The sequence below is a fragment of the Bufo bufo genome, chromosome 7 (assembly GCF_905171765.1).
Source record: "Bufo bufo chromosome 7, aBufBuf1.1, whole genome shotgun sequence".
In the NCBI taxonomy this organism is placed as follows: domain Eukaryota; kingdom Metazoa; phylum Chordata; class Amphibia; order Anura; family Bufonidae; genus Bufo; species Bufo bufo.
This window is the reverse complement of record NC_053395.1, coordinates 198,700,200-198,723,840: the sequence shown is the minus strand read 5'-3', so window position 1 is coordinate 198,723,840 and position 23,641 is coordinate 198,700,200. Positions and strand designations below refer to the sequence as shown.

The 23,641-nt window shown below is 46.2% G+C and overlaps 1 protein-coding gene across 1 annotated transcript in view; it reads right to left on the bottom strand.

Moving 5' to 3' along the window:
* ITGB6 (integrin subunit beta 6) overlaps positions 1–1,243 on the bottom strand; it is a 100,118-nt gene extending 98,875 nt beyond the window's left edge. Inside the window, exon 1 of the mRNA XM_040441623.1 lies at positions 1,178–1,243. The gene's annotated coding sequence lies outside the window, so the exon portion shown is untranslated. The remainder of the gene's footprint in view (positions 1–1,177) is intronic.
* Positions 1,244–23,641: the final 22,398 nt, after the last annotated feature.

Genomic DNA, 23,641 nt, shown 5'->3' with positions numbered 1-23,641 from the left:
CTGTTCCTAGAAGTAAACAACGATGTTTTCCTGAGTCCGGACAACCCCTTTAACTTCCTAGAGCAGCAGGGCTTGCCTTAGACTGGAAGTTACGACTATTGTCTGCCTTTTATGAGACTATGGGCAGCTGTCTTCCATCATTTGGTCACCTACGGTAATTACAACTCCACGGACTCCTCCTCACTCTGTGAAAACTCCTCCCAGGGCTTATTAGCCGTGTATGTTAAAGGGGTTATCTGGTTAAAGATAATGATGACCCATCCTTAGGATAGGTCATCATTATCACATCGGCGGCGGTCCAGGTCCTGGCACCGCTGCTGATCAGCTGTTTCAGGGAGACGCTGCGCTCACCGGAGCTCTGATGTGATCTCTGCAGACTCCCAGCAGCTCGCCAAGAACAGCGCCGTACATTGTATAGTGGCAGTGCTTGGTATTGCAGCTCAGCCCCATTGACTTGAATGAGACTGAGCTGCAACTGGGCCATGTGACCGATGTACAGTGATGTGACTGGTGTAGGAAGAGGCTCACAGAGCGCCCGACCTCTTCTAACAGCTGATTGGCTGGGGTCCTGGGTGTGGCACCCCCGCAGATCTGATACTGATCGCCTATTCAGGATAACCCCTTTAATAGAGCAATCAAAACCCTCCACGGATGAGTACATAAAAGGAAGGCGCTCCTACACTGAGTTAGCAAGACCCTTATGATACCAACGACAACTAAGCATGCACACTACTCCTCTTTGGGTTCCTATTTATCTCAACAGTAGGAAGGGTCAGACAGAAAAAGCAAAATGAGATATGCAACTTTTAAATAAAAATACATAATTTTAAAATTGCATCCCGAGGAACCGTACATAAAGTAATCTACTTTAATATCTGCGCTAAAACACTGAGTTAATAATTCTTGTATGCAAAATAAATCTTCAGGCAGCAAAATAAAATAAAAATTATAAAAAAAGTTACATATTTGCCAAAAAATAAGGGATATTAATGATCTACACTAATAATACAAAAATGATATAAAAATGAATGATACAAAATAAATAAAAGAATTGAATCAAAATAAAATTATAAAACGTGATAAAAAAAATTTCGAATACATCTGCTCCAGAAGGCGTACAGATGGCATCGTCCGCGAACTGGGCAAATAATGTTAAAAGTAGAAGGAGACAACTTACCTGCAAGTTCTGTGATCTCAGAAAAGACGCAGATTCTGCCGGGTTTCCATTCTGAGCTTTTCCTCGGCGTGCCTAATCTATTATCCAACCTTGATGCGAACAGATTAATCGCCCTCCGCTACTAAGAGTTCAGATAAAACCAGATTAATTTTAATTCACTTCTGAGCGATTTTGTGATAAAACACATCATTCAGGAGCCTGTGGGGATCAAGTACAAGTGAATCAGAAAATGCATGCTCAGTACCAGGCCAAGTGCACGGTTAAAATTAGACTAGAAAATGTGAGTAGAAACCACCGACTGACAAATGGCAAAGTTATGTCAACCTAGTTTGTATTCTAAAGATGTGTGTTCTCAACGCCTCCTGTGAGCTCCCTTATCTCCCTCCCCCATGGTCGGGCAGGAGAAGGCATGAGCAGGACAGGCCAAGAATATGGATGGGAGAAAGGATTATTTATAACATTATGAGAAGAAGGGTCAGACAACTTTTTTTATTTTTTATTTTTTTTTGCAAATTCCCCTCCTGGCCAGACCTGCAGAAGGGAAGCATACTTACCTGCCTCCCCATCACAGGGTCCCAGCTCTTTTGCTCCCCGTCCTCTGCTGCATCCTCCGGCATAAACATCCACTTGACTGGCTGCAGCAGTGACCTGCTCCCCTTGGTCACGTGATGCAAGAGAAGCAGGGCACAGCTGCAGCCAGCAATTGGCTGCAGAAGCATCAAATCAGCCGTTTACAGCGGGGGGACCCAAGGAGCTAGGAGCCAGCAGCAGGAAGCAGGTAACTATGCTTTCCTTTTGCAGGTTTAGCCAGGAAGGGGGTGTGCAGAAAACCTACCAAAAGGTGGCCAACCCCTTTTTAAAGTTTTTTATTTTATTTTTTAGGACAATATTACTGATGGTCGACCTGTAGATGCCACTATTGATATTTGATTGGTGGGGGGTACGACTCCTGCCCCAGATGAATGATGCACCCCAATTATTGTTTATCCAGGCACAGCGCTACATAGACAGCTGTGGCTGTGCCTGGTACTACAGCTCAGTCCCATTTGTTTGAATGAACTGCATTTAGCTGCAGAACCGGGCACAACCACAAATGTATTAAGGTTCTGGAGAATGCCTTTGAGTGAATATGAGATTATTTCACTTTTAACTATTTGGCTATAATGCTTATCCATATTCCGTTGCTTCTTCCGCCCTATGAATAGGACATGATGTACTTAAAGGGGTTGTACAGCTGTTAAAATTGATGAACTATCCTTAGGGTATCAGATATGTGAACGGCGGGGGGTCTGAAACCCAGAACACCCACCGATCAGCTTTCTTCATTATTACTGCTAGAAGTGATAAACGAAATGCAAGCAGTTTGCAATGAAAGTCCAGATGGGAGTTACCAGTTGGAGAGGTGTCCCCACAAAGTCTGACACTATCCAATCGGTGTTGTATGAGCTGTGCTATGGGCCTTTACCCAGTCGGATATCTCCTTGTCTATTCTTTCCGTCAGTTTTTCAGTGAAACAGCATGAAGCGTGCTGCTTGCAGCTGCATCCCCCTCCTCCCCTTACTCCCTGTCTAATGGCTAGGGCTAATTCCCATGACCGTGGTCGGTCCAGGAAACATGTTCTGTGTGTCGGCCGCCTCTCCTAGACCGACCGTGGCTCCGCTGATCCAAACTGCCTGCATCATAGTGATTTATGATAGTTCGTTCCTATCTGATAGTGGTTCCACTGTACTGTACTCACATCATGTATCAGATATGAACGGACTGTACCATAAATGACTATGATGCAATCAGTTTGGGTGAGTTTAGCCACAGTCAGCCCGTGAGAGGCGGCCGGCATGCAGACCACATTTCCCAGACAGACCATGGTCATGTGAATCAGCCCTAAGGCTGGGTTCACACGGGCGTTGCGGGAACACCTGCGATTTTTCAGCGCGAGTGCAAAACATTGTAATGCGTTTTGCACTCGCGTGAGAAAAATCGCGCATGTTTGGTACCCAAACCCAAACTTCTTCACAGAAGTTCGGGTTTGGGTTAGGTGTTCTGTAGATTGTATTATTTCCCCTTATAACATAGTTATAAGGGGAAATAATAGCATTCTGAATACAGAAAGCATAGTAAACTAGCGCTGGAGGGGTTAAAAAAATAAAATAAAAATTTAACTCACCTTAGTCCACTTGATCGCGTAGCCCGGCATCTCCTTCTGTCTCCTTTGCTGAACAGGACCTGTGGTGAGCATTAATTACAGGTAAAGGACCTTTGGTGATGTCACTCCGGTCATCAAATGATCCATCACCATGGTAAAAGATCATGTGATGACCGGAGTGACGTCACCAAAGGTCCTTTACCTGTAATTAATGCTCACCACAGGTCCTGTTCAGCAAAGGAGACAGAAGGAGATGCCGGGCTACGCGATCAAGTGGACTAAGGTGAGTTACATTTTTATTTTTATTTTTTAACCCCTCCAGCGCTAGTTTACTTTGCATTCTGTATTCAGAATGCTATTATTTTCCCTTATAACCATGTTATAACGGAAAATAATAATGATCGGGTCTCCGAACAGGACCTGTGGTGAGCATTAATTACAGGTAAAGGACCTTTGGTGATGTCACTCCGGTCATCAAATGATCCATCACCATGGTAAAAGATCATGTGATGACCGGAGTGACGTCACCAAAGGTCCTTTACCTGTAATTAATGCTCACCACAGGTCCTGTTCAGCAAAGGAGACAGAAGGAGATGCCGGGCTACGCGATCAAGTGGACTAAGGTGAGTTACATTTTTATTTTTATTTTTTAACCCCTCCAGCGCTAGTTTACTTTGCATTCTGTATTCAGAATGCTATTATTTTCCCTTATAACCATGTTATAACGGAAAATAATAATGATCGGGTCTCCATCCCGATCGTCTCCTAGCAACCGTGCGTGAAAATCGCACCGCATCCGCCCTTGCTTGCGGATGCTTGCGATTTTCACGCAACCCCATTCACTTCTATGGGGCCTGCGTTGCGTGAAAAACGCAGAATATAGAGCTTGCTGCGATTTTCACGCAACGCACAAGTGATGCGTGAAAATCACCGCTCATCTGAACAGCCCCATTGAAATTAATGGGTCGGGATTCAGTGCGGGTGCAATGCGTTCACCTACCGCATTGCACCCGCGCGGAAATCTCGCCCGTGTGAACGCAGCCTAACTGTTTCACGTACTGTAGCTTTTTTGGAGACTGAGGAGGATTGTGAACATTTACAGAGAGCCTGCAGGTAGGGAAAGGGCAGGTATGGACAGCCAGAACTTGAGGAAGGTCCCACGCTTTGCTTATAAGATTTTACAACAATTCATGTATTCTCATGTATTATTGATTTATGCAACAACAAAAAAAAGTCTAATAGGTATGCTGTAAGTAACTTGGGTTTCAATGAACGTTCAGTCCCCTGATATAGTCTAGGAGGGTAAGAGCGTGCCATAACCTGGAGGCACCGAGCATTGTGTAATGCCATGATACAAGATAATGCAGGTCATACGCTTGTCAGGTTTTAGGATTTACCTTTGTTGGTTGTGGAAAATCACTGTGACTTCCTGCTCGGATGTAATCTCGCTTGAGCTGGCTCACGTAACGAGATTTGCATTTTTTCGGAGAGGAACACACTAACTCTTTATTTTATTCTCTGCCAGAACAAACGATAAAGAGCAAGAGATTGAGAAATTCGGAGGCGACGTTCACTGGAAATCACCGGCTGTAAAACCTTTTATTATCCAGGTTACATTAGAAGCGCTGGTAATGCTGGCATCAGGGGCGTAGCTGAAGCAGGAGGAGGGCTAAAAGATTTAATTGTCAGGGCCCCCTCAACAGTATTATACAATGACATGACATACGGTATATACGTGTAGGAAATGGACAGAGCGGCAGTCGGGCTTGGTCTGAGACAGCGATCTTGACTATCCTCAGGAGTGAGGGATGCATGGGAGGAGGGGGTTGTGGGGTAGTGATGCGTGCGAAAATTTGCTGTGGGGCCCAGTCATTTTTACTTCTGGCATTGTCCGTGTATGTATCCATATGTATGTGTATGCAGTGGCCCAGATTAGATCAGAGGTGTGCACGGTTATCAAGCGTTTTTGTGCCTAATGTTTTTGATACTCATGACACTTTTTAAAAGAGTTTAGAAAAGGGGGCATAGCCCAGAGGAAAGATGGATGGCTTAAAATGGGACAACTTGCACAAAAAAATGCCACGAAATTTGGCGCAGATGTTTGCTGCGATCCAGACGAATCAATAGGTGGTTAATGTCCATGTATGTTCACTTAAATGTAATGATATGGACCCCCCTTTCACCACTACTTAGGCTATGTTAACAGAAGCGTTATGAAATCTGGCAGAGGAACAGCCTGCTGGTGTTCAGCATATGTGGCATAGCCGGACACAACCGGCCAATGCCAGACTCCATTGACTATAATGGGATCCAGCGGGGATTTGTCGTCCTACCGGCATAGATGTTGGCTTTTGGCCAGACAAAAAGTCCTGCATGTACGACTTTTTGTCCAGCTGTCAGACAGAATTTTGCCAGAATGCATCCAGACCCCATTATAGTCGATGGGGATCCGGTGGTGAACTGCAGTATCCAGCTATGCCAGATACATAGAATGTGTCGGCAGATAAGAACCATTTGGCCCATCTAGTCTGCCCAATATACTGAGTACTATGGATAGCCCCTGGCCCTATCTTATATGAAGGCTGGCCTTATGCCTATCCCATGCATGCTTAAACTCTTTCACTGTATTTGCAGCTACCACTTCTGCAGGAAGGCTATTCCATGCATCCACTACTCTCTCAGTAAAGTAATACTTCCTGATATTACTTTTAAAACTTTGCCCCTCTAATTTAAAACTATGTCCTCTTGTAGCAGTTTTTCTTCTTTTAAATATTCTCTCCTCTTTTACCTTGTTGATTCCCTTTATGTATTTAGCAGTTTCTATCATATCCCCTCTGTCTTGTCTTTCTTCCAAGCTATACATGTTAAGGTCCTTTAATCTTTCCTGGTAAGTTTTATCCTGCAATCCATGTACCAGTTTAGTAGCTCTTCTCTGAACTCTCTCCAAAGTATCAATATCCTTCTGGAGATATGGTCTCCAGTACTGCGCACAATACTCCAAATTAGGTCTCACTAGTGCTCTGTAGAGCGGCATGAACGCCTCCCTCTGTCTACTGGTAATGCCTCTCCCTATACACCCAAGCATTTTGCTAGCATCTCCTGCTGCTCTATGACATTGTCTGCCTACCTTGAAGTCTTCTGAAATAATGACCCCTAAATCCCTTTCCTCAGATACTGAGGTTAGAACTGTATCACTGATTTTATACTCTGCTCTTGGGTTTTTACCCCCCCCCCCCCCCCCCCCCCCCCCCGGTGCATTATCTTGCACTCATCAACATTAAATCTTAGTTAACAGATTTTTGACCATTCCTCTAGTTTTCCTAAATCCTTTTCCATTTGGTGTATCCCTCCAGGAACGTTAACCCTGTTACAAATGTTTGTGTCATCAGCAAAAAGACACACCTTACCATCGAGGCCTTTTGGAATTTCGCTGATAAAGATATTAAACAATGTGGGTCCCAGAACAGATCCCTGAGGTACCTCACTGGTAACAAGACCTCGGTCTGAATATACTCCATTGACTACAACCCTCTGTGTTCTGTCCCTCAGCCACTGCCTAATCCATTCAACAATATGGGAGTCCAAGCCCAAAGACTGCAATTTATTGATAAGCGTTCTATGTGGGACAGTATCAAAAGCCTTACTAAAGTCTAGATAAGCAATGTCTACGGTGAAATCCGGTAGCTTGTTCCTCTGCTGGATCAGGCTACTGGATTTCTGAATGCATATGTGAACCTACCCTTACTGTAACAGACCAACATCAAGGTCATTTTTACAGATATCCTTTAGTCTTCTCATGTAGATGTTGTCTAAAGAGTATCTGGACTATGTTGACTACACACGTCTTCAGATTACGCTTTAAAGTGGTTGATCCTTATGTATCTCAAGAGGCTCGTTCACACCTGTGTTTTGGCTTTCTGTTTTTCTGATCCGTCAGAAGAAGAATGGAAACATGATAAGTTTGCATTAGTTTGTGTCAGTTCTGTTAGACATCAGTTATTGTTGATGCATGCAGGACTTTATATCCCATCAATAATAACTGATGTCTGAAGAACGGATCAGAAGAACGGAAAGCTAAACGCAGAAACTCAAGCCTAACCGTCCTCTTATCTGTGTTGTCATCCACACGTTCCTTCCAGGTCTTCAGGTTTGCTACAGCACCCTTAAACTTATCTCCCACCAAATTAGGCTACTTTCACACTCATGGACGGATCCATTCAGATAATACAACTGTCTGCATCAGTTCAGAACAGATCCGTTTGTATTATCTTTAACATAGCCAAGACGGATCCCTTTTCTATTGTGCCAGATTGCGTCAGTGAAAATGGATCCGTCCCCATTGACTTACATTGTGTGTCAGGACGGATCCGTTTGGCTCAGTTTCATCAGACGGACACCAAAACGCTGCAAGCAGCGTTTTGGTGTCCGCCTCCAAAGCAGAACGGAGACTGAACGGAGGCAAACTGATGCATTCTGAGCGGAATTTATCCATTCAGAATGCATTAAGGGCAAAACTGATCCGTTTTGGACCGCCTGTGAGAGCCCTGAATGGATCTCATAAATGGAAAGCCAAAACGCGAGTGTGAAAGTAGACTTAACTAGTTATGGGCACACCTGTCACCATTAACTACCACTGGCATAGCGTTTCCCCTCCAATCCACCGAGCAGGACGATGTCGCCGCATCCATTGCACCCTACACAATCAGCTGATCGGGATACTCAATTTATATAGGGCTGGGATCTGCAACCTTCAGCACTCCAGCTGCTGTGAAACTACAACTCCCATCATGCACACTTAATCCACTGTTCTTGTAACTCCCATAGAAGTGTAAGGAGTATTCTGGGAGTTGTAGTTTCAGAACAGCTGGAGTGTCGGAGGTTGCTGATCCCGATATAGGGATTAAATTTTTCACTGGTTCATTTTTGAGGGCAGCAGTTAGATAACCTAAATCAAAGGACTTGGTCCTAGTGACAGATTTCTTCTCTAGAGCATGGAGTTACACCAGGTTTGATCTGCTGTACAAGAGACTGCCTCTTCATGCCGCACAGACTTGTTTCGGGCTCCTCTTTTTCAGACAAGACGATGGATCCCTTGCTTTAAATTTAAAAAGTCATCCTCAGAAGTCAGGAGCACTTACTGCTGTGCCACCCTACGCCCACCTTTGTCCTGGATACATACAGTCAGGTCCATAAATATTGGGACATCGACACAATTCTAACATTTTTGGCTCTATAAACCACCACAATGGATTTGAAATAATACGAACAAGATGTGCTTTAACTGCAGACTGTCAGCTTTAATTTGAGGGTATTTACATCCAAATCAGGTGAACGATGTAGGAATTACAACAGTTTACATATGTGCCTCCCACTTGTTAAGGAACCAAAAGTAATGGGACAATTGGCTTCTCAGCTGTTCCATGGCCAGGTGTGTGTTATTCCCTCATTATCCTAATTACAATGAGCAGATAAAAGGTCCAGAGTTCATTTCACGTGTGCTATTTGCATTTGGAATCTGTTGCTGTCAACTCTCAAGATGAGATTCAAAGAGCGGTCACTATCCGTGAAGCAAGCCATCATTAGGCTGAAAAAACACAACAAACCCATCAGAGAAATAACAAAAACATTAGGCGTGGCCAAAACAACTGTTTGGAACATTCTTAAAAAGAAGGAACGCATCGGTGAGCTCAGCAACACCAAAAGACCCGGAAGACCACTGAAAACAACAGTGGTGGATGACCGAAGAATTCTTTCCCTGGTGAAGAAAACACCCTTCACAACAGTTGGCCAGATCAAGAACACTCTCCAGGAGGTAGGTGTATGTGTGTCAAAGTCAACAATCAAGAGAAGACTTCACCAGAGTGAATACAGAGGGTTCACAACAAGATGTAAACCATTGGTGAGCCTCAAAAACAGGAAGGCCAGATTAGAGTTTGCCAAACGACATCTAAAAAAGCCTTCACAGTTCTAGAACAACATCCTATGGACAGATGAGACCAAGATCAACTTGTGCCAGAGTGACGGGAAGAGAAGAGTATGGAGAAGGAAAGGAACTGCTCATGATCCTAAGCATACCACCTCATCAGTGAAGCATGGTCGTGGTAGCGTCATGGCATTGGCATGTATGCCTGCCAATGGAACTGGTTCTCTTGTATTTATTGATGATGTAACTGCTGACAAAAGCAGGATGAATTCTGAAGTGTTTCGGGCAATATTATCTGCTCATATTCAGCCAAATGCTTCAGAACTCATTGGAAGGCGCTTCACAGTGCAGATGGACAATGACCCAAAGCATACTGCAAAAGCAACCAAAGAGTTTTTTAAGGGAAAGAAGTGGAATGTTATGCAATGGCCAAGTCAATCACCTGACCTGAATCCGATTGAGCATGCATTTCACTTGCTGAAGACAAAACTGAAGGGAAAATGCCCCAAGAACTGAAGACAGTTGCAGTAGAGGCCTGGCAGAGCATCACCAGGGATGAAACCCAGCGTCTGGTGATGTCTATGCGTTCCAGACTTCAGGCTGTAATTGACTGCAAATGATTTGCAACCAAGTATTAAAAAGTGAAAGTTTGATTTATGAATATTATTCTGTCCCATTACTTTTGGTTCCTTAACAAGTGGGAGGCACATATGCAAACTGTTGTAATTCCTGCACCGTTCACCTGATTTGGATGTAAATACCCTCAAATTAAAGCTGACAGTCTGCAGTTAAAGCACATCTTGTTCGTTTCATTTCAAATCCATTGTGGTGGTGTATAGAGGCAAAAATGTTAGAATTGTGTCGATGTCCCAATATTTATGGACCTGGCTGTATTTTATATTTTCCTGCTGAGTGTGTGTGGCTGACGTATCTGGTTACTTTCTAATGATCCTCTGATATGATTAATCGTGTTTTATATCATATGAATTCATGCAGCAGCTCTGTACAAAACGCCACGGATGTAAAGTGTTTCAGATGTTCGTGGACACTTCAAATGAACATGAGAACAGCTGAACATAAGTGACCGAAATGCCCGTCATGTCTGGGGAAATCCTCTTGTGTGAATTTATCTATAGGTCTGATATAGGTCAAACATCAAAGTACAATATGACATTATAACTCCGCAGAAAAACAATAGGATTAGCTGCAGTGACAAAGTGACGGAGACGAACATCTGAGAATTTTTATCATGCCAAAAAATTTTCTAAAGTTTATGAAAACAAAAATATAACTGTAGTTTTTAGTAAAAAGATCTGTTATTTTTTAATTCATTTTTATTAATTTTAAACCATCAAAGGTTACAAAGAAATTAGTGATAAAGCAGGATATAAAAAAAACATAATTGTATGACGTATTGTGGTTTTTGTAATTGTTCATGTAATGTTATCATGAAATACGGTAAGTAGAGTTACTACAGCACTGTACTAAGGGCTCATGCACACGACCATATGGGCATGGTACCCGTATTGCAGGTCCGTGATGCACAGACAATCCGTGCTGCGGATGCGGACCCGTTGACTTGAATGGGTCCGTGATCTGCAAGATACAACCAATCTTTTGTGGAGCGGAGGCAAGGATCGAAAGCACTACAACGTGCTTCTGTGAGTTTTCGGGTCAGTGCCTCCGCAATGCAAAAATGGAACATGTTCTATCTTTGGCTGTATCTTGCAGATAGTGGACGTATTCGAGTCAAGTCAATACGGAGTGCACACGGGCGAAGCGCGTGCATCGTGGGCCGCTATTTGCAGTCCGCTGCCCGGGCACTGAGCTAGTAGGGTTGTGTGCAGTCAAAGTTGGTATAAAATACCAGGATGGGATGAAGGGAACAGTAAGAAGAGGGAAACAATATTATTACATATAACGTATTCGATATCCTAAGGAAATAATAGCATATTTATCTGTGGAACTAAATGGTTTGTGTAAAGTTGTCACTGAATGGAAAACCAGTATTCAGCAACCGCAAATAAAAATAAAAAAGGATAAAAAAAATTAAAAGTTAGGAGATTAGATTTAAAAGGATATGCTTCCATAGAAGCCATTTGTCAGGATAGCGAAGTTAAAGCATAACGCCATGCCATACCATACCATGCGCATAGACAACTCTATGCCAAACGTCTGATCAGGAAGGAGCAGTGGAGCTTTTGATGATCTTGTTCTAGGTCCTGAATCTGACCTGCAAAGCTGACCATATGTTTTAGGCGATGGTCCATCATACTACCTACATTTCCTTAACCCCATACTTAAGCATGTAACGTGTCTGTGTTCTCAGTGGGGAATAAGCTACTGTTAGACCTTTTGATAGCAGCTTATTTGTCTGAGAAACAGAAGGATCGGACATGTTGACATCCAGCTGCCTGATCTTTCTCTCCTATGACATCTGCCATCCGGGGAGAGTCAGGACTCGGGAGGCTCCCCTACCATTTAGATGGTCAGCTAGTCCTGCCATATTCAGGCCAACATTAATGTGTAGGACAGCCCTAACAGTGTGTATAGCGCCCCCTACCAAAATTAATGAAACCATGTCTCTTAGTTGTTCTGAACAGTTACATCTGTCTATTCCCTTTCCAATGTTCGTAAAGTCTCTCCAGTCTCATAGTAATGTCCTAGTAGTTGTGTGAAGTCTGTAGTCACTATATTCATGAAACAGACTGCTCGGGATGAACAGTGCTATAAATCTTTCCTTTAAGGCCTCATGCACACAAACATATTTTCTTTCCGTGTCCATTCCGTTTTTTTTGCAGACCGTATATGGAAGCATTCATTTCAATGGGTCCGCAAAAAAAAAAATGGAAGCTACTCCGTGTGCATTCAGTTTCTGTATGTCCGTATTTCCGTTCCGCAAAAAAATAAAACATGTCCTATTATTGTTCGTATAACGGACAAGGATAGGACTGTTCTATTAGGGGCCAGCTGTTCCGTTCCGCAAAATACGGAATGCACATGGACGTCATCCGTATTTTTTGCGGATCCGTTTTTTGCGGAGCGAAAAATACATACGGTTGTGTGCAAGAGGCCTAAGGGAAATTGATGTAGCACATAGAAGTTTGAAAGGGCATAAATAAAAATCCAATTTCTTTTACTGCAGTCTTGAATCTCACTGCCCGTCCTACTGATTTCTATTCAAACCCAAATAGGTGAAGCCAGCTACTTCCTCTCACTGATACCACGTCATGTTTCGCACTATAGAAGCATAAATTCCGCACAGAGTCACTATGTACAGTCTGATTGACTGCCACTTAGAGCTGAGCATAAGGGCAACATAAAATCTCTAAGATGGGTAACTTGGCTTTAGTTGTAAGACAGCTACTTTCTGCCTCACAAATTAAAATCAGGCATTGATCAACTATCCATTAATTTTGGTCATACCCCTTTAAAGGGCAACTGTCAGCAGTTTTGTCCCTATGACACTGGCTGACCTGTTACATGTGCGCTTGGCAGCTGAAGGCGTCTGTGTAGGTCCCATGTTCATGTGTGTCCACATTGCTGAGAAAAATGAGCCTCTTGGAGCAACAGGGGTGTTACCATTACACCTAGAGGCTCTGCTCTCTCTGCAACTGCCAAACCCTCTGCATTTTGATAGACAGGGCCAGGTGTGATGACTTTTTCATTGGCTGGTCCTGTCAAAGTGGAGAGGGTGCATCAGTTGCAGAGAGAGCAGAGCCTATAGGTATAATGGCGACACCCCTGTTGCTCCTAGAAACTCATTTCCATATATTTAAACTAATGAATTAATTTTTCTCAGCAATGTGGACACATATGAACATGGGACCAACACAGATGCCTTCAGCTGCCAAGCGCACATGGAACAGGTCAGCCAGTGTCATAGGGACAAATCTGCAGACAGATGCCCTTTAAGTAATCGATTTATTCTTGTGTCATAAGCACAAATCTGCTGATAGGTGCCCTTTAAAGGTTACAGAGGTTGCAGTAGACCCACAACTTCTGAAGAACCCTTGACAAGGACTTGTGGGTTCAGAACACATCTTTCAGTTTCCCCTCGTCATGAGGTTTTCTATCTTTAAATTCCTTACACTCGCGCGAACTTTGCTCATTTGCGATTCGGCGAACATGCGGCGATATTCGCACGCGCCATATTTTATTGCATAGCACTGAACTTTGACCCATGACACATCCATCAGGTGGGACAGGACAGCCAATTGAGACGTTTCAGCACATGGACACCCCCCTACCTATAACAGAACCCGATCTGGCAGCCATTTTACATTATGTGTTTTGCCAGTGTAGGGAGAGGTTGCATTTTGGAGCAGGGACAGTTAGGGACACCAAACGCTAGCTAATAGGGCCACAAAAGTCCTTTTAAAGACTGGTATAGGTGTGCTATTGATAGGTGTGATATATATATATATAATATACTTTCTAACATAGAAATTATATTATTGTGCAGCAGTTGTGTGCGGTTCTGTTGCGATACTGCAGCCACACAGAGTGCCAAATGCTATTAGAGTAACTAATTGCAACGGGTGTGATATACCTGTTGCCCCCAAAAAAACAGCTTGAGGGCTGCGATATACCACCTTCCACCAAATACTGATTGAGGGCTGCGATACACCTGTTTCCGCCAAATACTGATTGACGGGTGCCATATACCTTCTTCGACCAAATACTGATTGAGGGCTGTGATATACCATCTTCCACAAATACTGCTCTTCTCTACGGACTTAGGCAGAGGGTCATTTAGAAAATGACAGGCAGACCGTTCCGCAGGGATATTGGGGTTCGGGCAAGTGCACCAGGCCGAAGCCTACGTGGGAAGTTGGAGAAGGCTCGTGCGATAACTTCAAAGGGCGCACCAGAGTTGGTTGAGTGGCTCACTCAGCCTTCAACTTCTGCACCCTCCTCATCCTCAGTATCTGCACCCTCCTCACTCTCTGCTGTGTGCACCCCCACAGACACCACCACCACCACCACCATAGCCCCTCCACTTGAGTCAGAGGAATTATTTTCCCATCCTTTCCCAGACCTTACCGATGCGCAGCCATTCTTGGCATCGGATGAGGAAGAGGAGGTAGCAACGGCCACCACCCAGCGGTCTGACGTCAGTACCCAGATCAGCCCGAGGAGGGTGGTTCCCGCTGTTGCTGCCTACTCCGAGATCTCTAATGTCAGTGGTGGTGAAGGTGATGATGATGACGTGTCGATGGGGAGCAGATAGGGAGAAGGAGAAGAAGGCAGAACTTGCAGTGCACAGGAGGCAAAAAGCAGACTGCAAATGTATCTGGAGCGAGCCATCCACCATGCATGGTCACCTCTTGTGCTCCCAGGACACTGGCACATGGCTCCGCAGTGTGGGCTTTTTTTTTTACATGTCAGCTGCTGACAATAGTGTTGCCATCTCCAGCCTGTGCTGTCAACGTATAAGTCACGGTAAGCCCAACACTCACCTAGGGACGACCGCCTTAAGAAGGCACCTGGCCTCCCATCACTGAGCCCAGTGGGAGAAATGCCGTCAGAACCCACAAAGCCACACTCCTGGTGCTCCACGTCCTGCCTCTTCTCCTTCTCCTCTCATTTGTCCTCCACTCCACCTTTCACCGTGCCGTAGTCGCGTTCATCTGGCACAAGGCAGGCTTCCCAGGCCCAAATGTTTGAGTGTAAAAAACTTATGACGCTGGATAATCCTCTTGCCCAACGGCTGACCACTGGCTTGTCGGAACTGCTAGACTGCCAACTACTGCCATATAAATTGGTGGACTCTGAGTCCTTTAGAAAATTTGTGGCCATTGGCACACCGCAATGGAAGGTCCCCGGAAGGAAATATTTCTCCCACAAGGGCATCCCTTAATTATATGGCCACGTTCAGCGACAAGTTAATATATCTCTAGGACACAGTGTCGGTGCCAAGATACATCTGACCGTAAAAACGGGCAGGGAAGGTACATGACTTTTACTGCCCACTGGGTGAACCTTATGACTGCTATGAAGCATGTAACTCATGGCACCCGTGTGGATTTAGTGTTACCGCCACGGACTGCATGCAGGCTTGCTTTTTCTTCTCCTCCTCCTACTCCATCTCTCCTCCTTTTCCATTGCTACCGCCTCTTCCGCTGCACCCCCCAAGCTCCCCAGAACCTAGTCGACGTGCCAGGTGAGACGTTGCCATGCTGTGCTGCGGCTGTTGGCCTGGAAGCCAAGAGCCACACCGGTCCTGCACTGCTTTCAGCTCTACGGTCACAGGCTGATCAGTGGCTAACCCCGCTCAATTTGACAGTTGGTAAAGTGGTTTGCGACACCGGTGCCAATCTGCTGAGCGGGCTGAAACAGGGCAAAATGACACACGTGCCATGCATGGCACACGTCCTGAACTTAGTCATGCAGCGATTCGTTGCCAAATACCCCGTGGTCCAGGACGTCTTGTGGCAGGCCAGGAAAATCTCTGGCCATTTTAGAAGATCTTACACGGCCATGGCTCCCCTTGCTGACGTTCAGCGGCAACCCCACTTGCCCGTCTGATTTGTGACTGACCGACGCGTTGGAACTCCACCTTGTATATCCTTGATAGGCTGCTCCAGCACCAATGTGCCATTAACGACTAGCTGTACGAACTCTGCGGCAGGACAGGTTCTGGGAGCTTGGTTTCTTTTTACCACGCCAGAGGCTGCTCATGTACTTTGTTTTAACTGATTATGTATCCTCTGGATAGATCATCAGCATCTGATCGGCGGGGGTCCGACACCCAGGACCCCCGCCGATCAGCTGTTTGAGAAGGCAGCAGCGCTCCAGCAGCGCCGCGGCTTTCTCACTATTTACCGCTGGCCCAGTGACGTCACGACTAGTATCAACTAGCGTGGGCGGGGCTAAGCTCCATTCAAGTAAATAGAGTTTAGCCCCGCCCACGCTAGTTGATACTAGTCGTGACGTCACTGGGCCTGCGGTAAATAGTGAGAAGGCCACGGCGCTGCTGAAGCGCCGCTGCCTTCTCAAACAGCTGATCGGTGGGGGTGCCGGGGGTCGGACCCCCGCCGATCAGATGCTGATGATCAATCCAGAGGATACATAATCAGTTCAAAGTGCAGAACCCCTTTAAGCAAAAAGCATAGATGTGGTAGGCAATAACAAGTGCTTGGCGGCACCAAATCAGAAACCATATGTCCTACCACAATCCGGGGGGTTCCAGTGCACATCCATGAATCCCGGAGGGAAAGTAAAAAACCATCTATCCCTGGGCTAGATGATGATGTGGTATTGAAGGACAGGGTGGGCAAAGAACTGGCCCTGATATTGCCCTACAGGGGGTGCTATTCTAGCCCTGATAGCCTAACCACAGACCACCCGCCCTGATAAGAGCAACCCCGTCCGGAACCTTACCCTATATAAAAATGGCCCTAGTAAGCCCCTAGCCCCCTAGGCCCCTAGGCCCCTGACTTCCAGGTGATCACTATATAGATCTATGTGTTTTTGACTCATTATAAAAGTATAAGTATATCGCACCCCTCTGTGTATCACACATATCGATATCACACCTATACTAGTGCTTAAAATTACTTTTGTGGCCCTATTAGCTAGCGTTTGTCGTCCCTAACAGCCTGTCCCTGCTCCACACAGCAACCTCTCCCTACACTGGCAAAACACTGAATGTAAAATGGCTGCCAGATTAGGTTTTTTTATAAGGTAGGGGGTACGTCCATGTGCTGAAATATCTCAATTGGCTGTCCTGTACCACCTGATGGATGTGTCATGGGTCAAAGTTCTTCATAATGTAAAAGAATATGGCGGGCGCGAATATCTCCATATGTTCGCATGGTCGGTGAATCACGAACACGCAAAGTTCGCTGCGAAACTACCGCCGGGCGAACCGCAAGGCCATCTCTATTCGGGGGTAGGGCTAATATCTTTATATTATATAGATTCTAGTGTGTTATACTGTGCCCTGTATTTCCCAGTAGAAAATGATCCTTGGGAAACACAGTCCTCATCCCTGACCACCAGGACCAGGTAGCGCTCTGTCAGTACATGGCGGCCTCCCCTCTCCGCCACGCTGCTCCGCTGTGTACTGGTGATTATTCTGACACTAGGGCTGGGTTCACATCCCATTTTTGCCATCCATTTAATGCGTACCAAAAATGTATGCGTTAACAGATGCCTCAGACTGATGCCGTACAATGTCGTCCGTTCACCATACAGTTCCATGGTAGTAGAATTTTTTTTTACTGTATTAATGTATGAATTTTTTTCATGGACTCTGCAGGATACAAAAACGTGGAGTGCTGCACATGTGTATACATCAAACCGATAGGAAATTTAGGCCCCAGCAGGGCACATTTTTGAGAGTTTTTCCCTTTTTAAGACTGGCCCTTGATTTAAAATACATATTTTTTTTGTGAATTTTTGCCAATGATCCCCCTCTGGTATATCACTGTCCATGTTGTGGGACTATTTGTGCACTTATTGTTTGTATTTGGTGGCTGCAAATATGAGCCGAAGGTTTTTCAGGTTCGCCTGCTATTAAAGTCAATGGTTGCGATGCGAACGCGCTGTTCGCGAAACGTCCCTGCCGATGTTCGTCCATCACTACCTACCACAGACCTGGTGTGTTCATACCAGTTTCTAAGTCAGCTGACACTGGAAAGCTGCTGTGTTCTGTTTATGACGGTTAATATAATGGTCTCCTAAGGGATTAGGGAAGAATGTCAGATATTTCTATGACTATGATGTACATTGGTCATGTTGAAGGTGTAGCTTTCAATGTCTGTACACAACGTAATAAAACGTTGTCATGTCTAAGGGTCAGGTCCTCTTATTGGTATAGTTATTGGTATAGCCTCCTCCACATGAGCGATACAGAATGAGTCACTATCTGTTCAGGAAAAAAACCTGGTTTTGCACACAAGTCTTAGATTGCATTCAGTGTTTGTCTTTCTGTGCGGATGCAATCAGTTTTTGATACGTTTTCACAAGTCTGAATAAAAACTGAAGATTAAAAATCTCCTAGCAACCATCAGTAAAAAATGCATTGTATCTGGATGCCTTCCGTTTTTCACATGGCTCCATTCACTTTTATGGAGCCAGAGCTGCGTGAAAAATGCACAATATACAATACGCTGCAATTTTTAAATTTAAATTATTTTTTTCCTGAACGCAAGAGATGGCCTTGTGGTTCGCCCGGCGGTCGTTTCGCAGCGAACTTTGCTCGTTCGCGATTTGCCAAACATGCGAACATATGGCGATATTCGCACGCGCCATATTTTTTTGCATAGCGCGGAACTTTGACCCATGACACATCCATCAGGTGGGACAGGACAGCCATTTGAGACGTTATAGCACATGGACACACCCCCTACCCTATAACAGAACCCAATCTAGCAGCCATTTTACATTATGTGTTTTGCCAGTGTAGGGAGAGGTTGCATTTTGGAACAGGGACAGTTAGGGACACCAAACGCTAGCTAATAGGGCCACAAAAGTCCTTTTAAGGACTGGTATAGGTGTGCTATCGATAGGTGTGATATAGAGGGGTGCGATATACTTATAATATATTTTCTAACATAGAAATTATATTATAGTGCATTTGTATTGTGTGGCAGTTGTGTGCAGTTCTGCTGCGATACTGCAGCTAGATAGAGGGACAAACGCCATCGGAGTAAGTAATTGCAACGGGTGTGATATACCTGTTGCCCCCCAAAAAACTGTTTGCGGACTGCGATATACCTTCTTCCACAAAATCCTGATTTAGGGGTGCTATATACCTGTTTCTGCCAAATACTGATTGAGGGGTGCCATATACCTTCTTCCACAAAAACTGCTCTTCTCTACGGACTTAGGCAAAGGGTCATTTAGAAAATGACAGGCAGAGGAAGAAACAGACCGCAGGGATGGTAGGGGTCGGGAAGGTGCACTAGGCCGGAGCCTAAGCGGGAAGTTGGAGAAGGCTCGTGCGATAACTTCAAAGGGCGCACCAGCGTTGGTTGAGTGGCTCACTCAGCCTTCCGCTTCTGCACCCTTCTCATCCTCTGTATCTGCACCCTCCTCACTCTCTGCTGTGTGCACCCCAAAAGACACCACTACCACCACCATAGCCCCACCACTCGAGTCAGAGGAATTATTTACCCATCCATTCCCAGACCTTACCGATGCGCAGCCATTCTTGGCATCGGATGAGGAAGAGGAGGTACTGTAGCAACGGCCGCCACCCAGCGGTCTGACGACAGTACCCAGATTAGCCCAAGGAGGGTGGTCCCCGCTGTTGCTGCCTACTCCAAGATCTCTCATGTCAGTGGTGGTGAAGGTGACGATGATGACGTGTCGATGGACGTCACATGGGTGCCCACAAGAGAGGAAGAGAAGGGGAGTTCAGATGGAGAGCTGGAGAAGCGGGCAGAACTTACAGTGCACAGGAGGCAAAAAGGGGACTGCAAATGTATCTGGAGCGAGCCATCCACCATGCCCAGTGGGAGCAACGCCGTAAGAACCCACAAAGCCACACTCCCGGCGCTCCACGTCCTGCCTCTTCTCCTTCTCCTTCTCCTCTCTCCTCCCATTTGTCCTCCACTCCACCTTCCACTGTGCCGTCGTCGCGTTCATCTGGCACAAGGCAGGCTTCCGTGGCCCAAATGTTAGAGCATAAAAAAAATGATGACGCTGGATAATCCTCTTGCCCAACGGCTGACCGCTGGCTTGTCGGGGCCAGGACAAGAGTAGGGGGGGGGCAGCTATAACAACGATACATTTACACAAGTATGCTTAGAAATGCTGCGATACTTTACCCAATACCTAAAACCGCAACAGGGAAGAAAAGTCCTGCTGTCTGTGGTTTAAAAAAACAAAAACAATCACTCACTCAGATTTTAACATGTCCTAGTTGCCTGTGGATGACACTTTTATAGGGAGGGGGATCTGTGGATGACACTGCTATGGGGGGAGATCTGTGGATGACACATACCGTATATAGCATCTTATGCTATATGTGTCATCCACAGATCCACCCCATGACAGTGTCATCCCCATTTCCCCCTCCATAACAGTGTCATCCACAGATCTCCCTCCCTATAACAGTGTCATCCACAGATCCCCCCTCCCTGCCTCTCACAGGAGTGTACATTTGACATTTCTAAACTGTAATCCATATTCTGCAGTAACTTTAAATCAGGATTAAGCGGCCGCTCATCTCTACTAGTACCTTAACCTTACACCACTCGGCTAGCTTCGGTAACAGGGCCAGGCTACAGCCTACAGGCACTGCCCGTTAGTTGTTACCGAGCGAGCGCTGATTTCTGCAGGTCAGAGGATACGGATTACAGTTTAGAAGAAATGTACACTCCTGTGAGCGGTCCAGACCAGTGGCGGATCCAGAGCCTGGTCTCAAGAGGGGCACTTCCAGATTATTTTCTGTCCGCCGCCACAGAACAAGGGTGCTTATAGAACAGACTCCACAGTGTAGAGGTATACTGTATATTGTGGGGCACAGTGTAGAGGTATACTGTATATTGTGGGGCACAGTGTAGAGGTATAATGAATATTGTGGGGCACAGTGTAGAGGTATACTGTATATTGTGGGGCACAGTGTATGCTATATGTGTATAATAAACATATTTCACTTACAATTACTTGGCTTGGCCAATGGGGATCTCGGACACCACTTCGACACTTGTCTGGGGGGCTCTGCTGAGTTGATGTTGTGTTTTTATCCTAATGAGAAAGATTTCATAATAAGGATTTGGAGAAGGGGCAGAGGAATAGCAGAGCAGGGAGAGGCTGGTGTTGCTACTAGGGGATCATACCATGGGGGAGTAATAAAGCCCACCATAATGCCCCCCAGTAGAAATAATTCTCCTTATAATGTGACAGTGCAAAAAATACCCCCTTGTAATGCCACCAGTTGAGCTAATGTCCCCATAATGTGCCAGTGTAAAATACCCCTATATAGTGCCCCCAGTAAATGCCCCCATAGCGCTCCTCTCCCCCCTTCTTCCTAGTGCCTCCTATAATGTACCAGTATAAAATGCCCCATATATCGTGCCCCTGTAGATGCCCTCAGTGTCCCCCATAATTTGCAAGTATAAAATACCCCTTCTTAGTGCCCCCCGTAGATGACTCCATAGTACTCCTCTCCCCCCTTCCCCATAGTACCCACCATAATGTGTTCCAGTATAAAATGCTACTGTACAGAGCCCCCCATAAAATACCTTTTCTTTGTGGCCTCAGTAGATGCCCCTATAGTGCCCACCAATAATGTGCCAGTAATAAGTGCCCCCATCATGTGCCAGTAATAAGTGCCCCCATCATGTGCCAGTAATAAGTGCCCCCATCATGTGCCAGTAATAAGTGCCCCCATCATGTGCCAGTAATAAGAGCCCCCATCATGTGCCAGTAATAAGAGCCCCCCTAATGTGCCTGTAAAACTATTGTAAAAAAAAAACAACACTTATACTTAGCTCCATGTCAGCGATGCGATGCAGGCCTCTATCCCGCGCTCTATGGCTCCGGCGGTGCGATGACGTCAGGCACTAGGCTGGCAGCCTATCAGAGGAAGGGGAAGGGACACGCCTCTCCCTCCCCTGCCCTGCCGCAGCACAGGCAGATGACTATGGAGATGAGCGCAATGGAAGCGCTCATCTCCCTGTGCCCGGCTGCAGCCGCTCAGTTGGGGGGGGGGGGGATTTTAGTTGGGGGAGGGGGGCACAGCGTGACGTAGGGGGGCCCTGGCCCCCCCTGGCGACGCCACTGGTCCCCGGAAGGAAATATTTCTCCCGGAAGGGCATCCCTGAACTATATGACCATGTTCAGCGGCAAGTTATTATATGTCTGGCACACAGTGATTGTGCCAAGATAAATCTGACCACAGACACGTGGTCTAACAAACACGGGCAGGGAAGGTACATAACTTTTATTGCCCACTGGGTGAACCTTCTGACGGCCATCAAGCATGTAACCAGTGGCACCTGTGTGGATTTGGTGTTACCGCCACGGATTGCATGCAGGCCTGCCTCATCTACTTCTCCTACTCCATCCTCCGTCTCCTCCTCATCTGACTCCTCCTTTTCCACTGCTAATGCCTCTTCCGCTGCACCCCCCAAGCTCCCCAGAACCTATTCGAAGTGCCAGGTGAGACGTTGCCATGCTGTGCCGTGGCTGTTGTGCCTGTAAGACAAGAGCCACACCGGTCCTGCACTCCTTTCAGCTCTGCGGTCACAGGCCAATCAGTGGCTAACCCCGCTTAATTTGACAGTTGGTAAAGTGGTGTGCGACAACGGTGCCAATCTGCTGAGCGCACTCAAGCTAGGCAAAATGGCACACGTCCTGAACTTAGTCGTGCAGCGATTCGTTGCCAAATACCCCAGGGTCCAGGACGTCTTGCGGCAGGCAGGAAAATCTCTGGCCATTTTAGAAGATCTTACACGGCCATGGCTCACCTTGCTGATGTTCAGCGGCGACACCACTTGCCCGTCAGACGTCTTATTTGTGACAGCCCGACGCGCTGGAACTCCACCTTGTATATGCTTGATAGGCTGCTCCAAAAGAAACGTGCCGTTAACGACTACCTGTACGAACTCTGCGGCAGGACAGGTTCTGGGGAGCTTGCGAGTGGCTGCGCATACACGACGCATGCAGAGTTCTGCGGCTATTTGATGAGATCACCAAACTGGTCAGTCGCAGCCAGGGCGCCATCAGTGACATCGTACCTTATGCTTTCTTTCTGGAGCGTGCATTGCGTCGTCATTGATCAAGCCGTCGAGGAGCAGGAGCTGGAAGATGAGGAAGTCACAATGCTAAAAGAATTCCCAGGGGGGGCTACTCCATATGAGACAAGTCAGAGGGCTGTCAGAATGCAGCATTTCCAGGCCTTGCTGTGAGAGATGCTGCATTCTGTTGTTGCTGGCACTGGCAGAGGAATTTCCACCCCACTGCGAAACAGGTGCGGGTACCAATCCTAGCGCGCCTGCAAAAAGAGGGCGGTTTGAAGATGTGTTGGTCACTTTGGATTTGAGATCATTCTTGCAGCCGCCCTCCGAATCCAGCCTCAGAGAATGCCTAGACCAACATGTTTCCGACTACATCGGGTTAACGGCCGATGTGGACACTCTGAGAAGCGAGGAACCCCTTGACTACTGGGTGTGCAGGCAATTTGCCATGGAACTCTTGGATTGCTTCTTGTCGAGTGTCCTGTCTGAAAGGACGTTCAGGGCAGCAGGGGGGATCGTGACCGATAAGCGCACTAACCTAACTCACGACAGTGTGGACTACCTTCCATTTTCAAAAATGAATGAGGCATGGATCTCTGAGGAATTCAACACCTGTGTAATTGAATTTTCTCATGCCAGCCCACACATATCCGCCACAACCCAGAACAAAGAATGGTCCTTGCCTTATGTTATGTATATAC